The 5,479-nt window shown below is 37.0% G+C and overlaps 1 pseudogene; it reads left to right on the top strand.

The window, feature by feature from the left end:
• The first annotated feature begins 2,952 nt into the window (after positions 1-2,952).
• LOC125853824 (uncharacterized) lies at positions 2,953-5,039 on the top strand (annotated as a pseudogene).
• Positions 5,040-5,479: the final 440 nt, after the last annotated feature.

Raw genomic sequence — 5,479 nt, 5'->3', positions numbered from 1 at the left:
CGAATGTCACATGAATGCTCTCTTCGACACATAGAGTTCTTTTGTTAAATGCTTTGTAGGCCTTGCTGGTAGAAGAGTATCCTACAAACACACCTTCATCACTCATGGCATCAAACTTACCCAAGTCATCATTTCCATTATTTAGTACAAAGCATTTGCACCCAAATGGCTTAAGGTTAGCAATTGAAGGCTTTCTGTCGTTCAACAATTCATAAGGTGTCTTATTTATCATAGATCTAATAAGGCACCTAGTTGTAACATAGCATGTTGTGTTGACGACTTTTGCCCAAAAAATCATAGTAAGCCCTGAGTCAATCAGCATAGTCCTTGCAATATCAACCAATGTCATGTTCTTCCTTTCAACCACTCCGTTTGGTTGAGGAGTTCTTGGTACAGAGAAATTGTGATTGATTCCATTTTCAACACAAAAACTTTCAATTTGAGAATTTTCAAACTATGTGCCATGATCAGACCTGATACTAGTAATCTTGGAGTTGACCATCAGTTGAATAGCTTTGGCAAAGGTAATCAGAATTCTAGCAGTCTCATCCTTTTTTTCGCAAAATCATATTCCAGGTGTACCTAGAGAAGTCATCAACAACTACAAGAATATACTTCTTACCTCCCACGCTTGGAATTCTGACAGGTCCACATAGATCCATGTGGAGAAGCTCCAAAGGTCTAGTTCTGCTCACTCCATTCTCAGCCTTGAAGGATGATCGTGTTTGTTTCCCTCTTGCACAGACATCACAGACTCAATCATTTGAAAATTTCAGTTTTGGTAATCCGCGGACCAGGTCCCCTACAACAAGTTTGTTTAGGAAAGAGGAACTTACATGACCTAGTCGTCAATGCCAAAGATTTGCATCGTCAGCTTGAGCACTCAGGCATGAAAGGTTGTCCCCTTCAATAGAATCAAGATCAGCAATGTAGATATCATTGACTCTATTTTGCAAACATCACAATTTTCTTGGTTGCACAGTTTGTAACAACACACCCATCAGACATGAATTTGACTTTATTTCCCTTGTCGCAAATTTGAGATACAATTAAGAGATTGAACTTCAGACCATCTACATAGTGTACACTGTCTATGGAGTGATCTGTTCTTCTTCCTATCTTGCCAATACCAAGGATAAAACCTTTCTTTCCACCGCCAAATGACACACCACCACCTTGGTATGCTTCCAAAGAGAGGAAGTTTAGAGTGTTTCCAGTCATATGCCTTGAGCATCCACTATCCATGTACCACTGACTGATCCCTCTCTTCTGCACAAGAATCACTTATTAGACTTAGGAACCCACTTCAGATGGAGTTCCTAAAAACTGTCAAAAGGCTTAATGAGAAACGTTCATGTCCATGGGGGTAAAGTATTCTTGCTAAAATGGTAGCCAGGACCAGGTACCCTTTTATTTTTCTCAACAACTTTTCTTGACTTAAGAAACTTCTCCTGACTTTCTTTTACTTTTATCAGCTTCTTACACTTCTCTTTCATATGACCATTTTTGCCACAGTGGGTACACAGAAGGTTGTTTGAGACTGACACATATTTACTATGTGGATTGTAAGGAGGCTCTATCTATCTACAACCTAGCCCCTTTCTGTTGTTGAACTGTTGGCTTGCTAAGTTAGTGAGGATCTTAGATGAGAGAGTGTTCAGTTCTTCTTTGATCTTACTTAAGTCCTTCATTAGTTGAGAATTTCTTTCTAGGGAGGCAGTTAACTTAGATTCAGAGCCCTTAAGTTTCTCTTCTAGTTCAACCTCAAAGTTATTGAGTTTTCGCTTCCCACCCTTAGAGGTACCAGGTCCCTCATTGGGTTCTAGACTCTCAGTCTCAAGGATACCTATCCTAACACTCAGTTCAGACATTTGAGAGTTAAGAGCTGAGTTTTCATCCTCACACAGACTCAACATTTCATTTGTCGTCAGGTTTTCAGAGGTTAGTTCATCAACAGAGTCAATCAATAGAGCATCAAGTTTTCTCAATCTATTGATAGGAAGAGTATCTAGATCATTTTTTAGATCAAGAAGAGTTACCTCATTTAGATCCTCTTCATCATCAGATTTTTCCATTAGAGAAAAAATAGAGTTGTAGACCGTCTCATCATCTTCTACAGCCATCATTGAGACATCCTCCGAATTGTCTATCTTTTCTTCAGACTCACTTGATGCGTTACCCCACACTGCCAGAGCTTTCTTCACTAGTTGATCAACATGAACTTTTCTCTTGGCATAGTCTGAGACCTAGTCCCTTCTGTGAGGTCTGAAATCTTGAGTTTCCTACCTTTGACTGGGGCAATCCCTCATAAAGTGACCAGGTTTGCCACATTTGTGACAAAGATCATTTGCATTTGTAGCTCTTTTAGTTGAAGCTTTCTTTTGAAAACCTCTATGCTTCTTGATGATCTTCTAAAACCTTCTTGTGACATAGGCCATTTCATCATCCTCCTCAGTCACATCATTTTGAGAAGTTTTCAAAGCGATGGATTTCTCCTTCTTTCCTTCCTTCATGGTCGTTCCCTGTTACTTGTTGAGTTCATAGGTTTGAAGATTGCCAATCAGTTCATCCATGGCAAGTGTCTTCAAATCTTTTGCTTCAGTTATAACATTCACCTTGCTTTCCCAAGACTTGGGAAGAACTTTGAGAATCTTTCGAACTTGTTTGCTCAAAGGAATAGGTTCATCAAGACATCTCAGCTCGTTGGTTATAGCAATGAATCTTGAGTTCATCCCGAAGATGGTTTCACCTTCCTTCATACAGAAATTCTCGTACTGAGTCGTAAGCATATCAACCTTCGACTCCTTCACTTGTGTAATTTCCTCATAAGCAGTTTGAAGACAGTCATATATCTCCTTGGCAGTCTCACAGGCTAAGATTCAGTTGTATTCGTCTGATCCAATTCCACATACTAGAATCTTCTTTGCCTTATAATTCTTCTATATNACTTGGTGATCAGCCATCAATGGAGGATTTATACATATTTCGTGCAATGGTCCGAAATGAAGGAGAAAAATGCTTGACATATGTGCACGAGGCTGATAGGATTAATGTACAAGCCGATTATAGAAGAGATGAGGTACATGATGATCATTTACATTCCCATGTTCGTAGGCGAGGAAAAGGTGGTGTTGCTGGTAGGATGGCTCGTGCTGTTGAGAAAGGACGAGCGCCTATTGAAATGGACAAATCAGTCTCCGAAGATGATCACACAACTTCTAATATTGGTTCCATTTCAAGGGGCCAAACTCAGGAGTTCACTCCTGGGGCATCAGGTATGACATATCAGCCAACAAATATTGATATTGTCCCATACACGACGTCACAAATATTAAGGAATCCAAGTCTTTCGTCACTTGAGAATGTATTTGGTGGTTCTCGGCCTCAACATTTTGAGAATGCCCCCAACTTTAATTCATCACCTGGGCTGCCAATGTCCATTGAGACCCCTGATGTTGTTAATCATTTAGAGGACTCCGACAATAATATAGAAAGTAATGAGTTGGATGATTCCAACGATGAAGTGGAGAATGCAAATGAATGTGGTGAACCATCAGTGAAGGAGAAGCGTACGATTTTTCCTAAGCGTTGTGGGACTGGTACTATTAACATCTTTATATTATTTTTTGACATAAATGCTCCTCTTTTTAGTTGAATAATTGAAAATTACCCTTGCTTGTCAGGGAGTCACTATCTTCGCCAGCATGGCAAAAAGAAACAAGCAACGAGAAACAAAGAACTGTAATTGAGAGGCTTCATTGTACTCGTCCTCCCCCTCCTCTCTCTTCTCCCTTGGGTTTGCAGATCCATCTCTCTCCTCTTTTCCTTTGCTCTTTCTCGAAACACTGCAGGTAATATGCATTCTCTGTTTCTTATCTTCCCTTTGAATTATTTGGTTAGCCATTATTTGCAGGTACTATGCATTCTCTGTTTCACTGTAACTAAGATTGCTAATATCAAGAATGAATGCTACTTAGATCTTCATTAAACTTTTATAAAGGTTGTCTTAATTTCTTTACTGTGTGAATTTTTTTTTCCTTGTAGCTGTTAGATACAGTTGAAGAATAATATATTACATTTTATTTATGCTTTAACTAGTGATATATTCTCTTAAGTCAATAATTGTGGCTTTCATTTGCTGAGAACTGTTTAGGTGTGTTTAATTTATATATATAAAACATATTTTAATATATATAGTATATTATTAACCGAATAGCATTTTCTCAATCCCCTCTTATATCATTTAAATCTTAGCCTATTCTATTCCAATTTTTTTGGGGATTTTTGTGGGTTGTGGCTGGCCTATAGAGAGTGCTGCTGATTCAGCGACTGCAGTGTATATTGTGACCCTGAAAAAAGCTCATTTTAATGAAGAACTCAACTTGAAGAATCAATACCACTCAAGAAATGGTGGGTCACAGAGAGTTAATAGATTTGACAAACCAAGGTATTATTTTTAACTGAATATATAGTGTCATTTTAAGAATTCATACAACTATTTTGGGATTGAAGCGTAGTAGTTGTTACATTCATAAATCTCCTCAATAGTTCAATGTTGCTCTAGATGAATGTGTTTTTTTTTTTTTTGTGGTTAGCCCACTTTCGTTTGTTTAATTTCTGCTACAGTATTATTTTAGTTGTAACTTGGGAAACTTTTATAAAGGTTGTCTTAATTTCTTTACTGTGTGAATTTTTTTTTCCTTGTAGCTGTTAGTTTGTCTCCTGAGTATTTCCATTATGTTGTAGACCTACTTTGGGTCCTGATTATATTCTTTGTTCCAGTACAATGATCTCCCCTGCGAGCTTGTGCAAAGCTATTTGGACGAAGTAAATGACATCAATTTCTGGCGTTGGATTTCAATTTTGGAGTTTCTACTCGAGAGTTGTGTGTCCTGGCATTTATTGGACCATGAAGTATTGAAAGAGTAAGAAGTGAAAAATCATGTAAATCAATCTTGTATTAGTTGTGTGTCCAATTATATAATATCAAACATTTCGAGTTGTTTGAAGTATTAGCAATCTGAGCATTTCTAAGTTAAGTTTGTTTTTTCCTCTACATTTCTAAGTTTATGCAGTAGATAACTTTATGCACTAATAATTTTTCCTCTATTAGCAATCTGGAAATCTGGAAATCTGTAAATCTGTAAAATCTGTAAATCTGTAAATCTGGAAATTAACACTAATAATTTTTCCTCTATTAGCAATCTGGAAATCTGTAAATCTGGAAATTAACACTAATAATTTTTCTCTATTAGCAATCTGGAAATTAACACTAATAAATTTTTCCTCTATTAGCAATCTGGAAATTAACACTAATAATTTTTCCTCTATTAGCAATCTGAAAATCTGGAAAAATTTATGCACTAATAACATAATTGCAAAAGATTAATGATTATTTGAGTTACATTACAGTAGATAACTGAAAGGAATTAACACAATTAGACATCGACCCATAACTATTCACTTAAATTTAATTACG

The sequence above is a fragment of the Solanum stenotomum genome, chromosome 1 (genome assembly GCF_019186545.1).
Source record: "Solanum stenotomum isolate F172 chromosome 1, ASM1918654v1, whole genome shotgun sequence".
NCBI lineage: Eukaryota > Viridiplantae > Streptophyta > Magnoliopsida > Solanales > Solanaceae > Solanum > Solanum stenotomum.
Note: the sequence above shows the minus strand (reverse complement) of the source record. Positions and strands in the feature narration are given on the sequence as shown.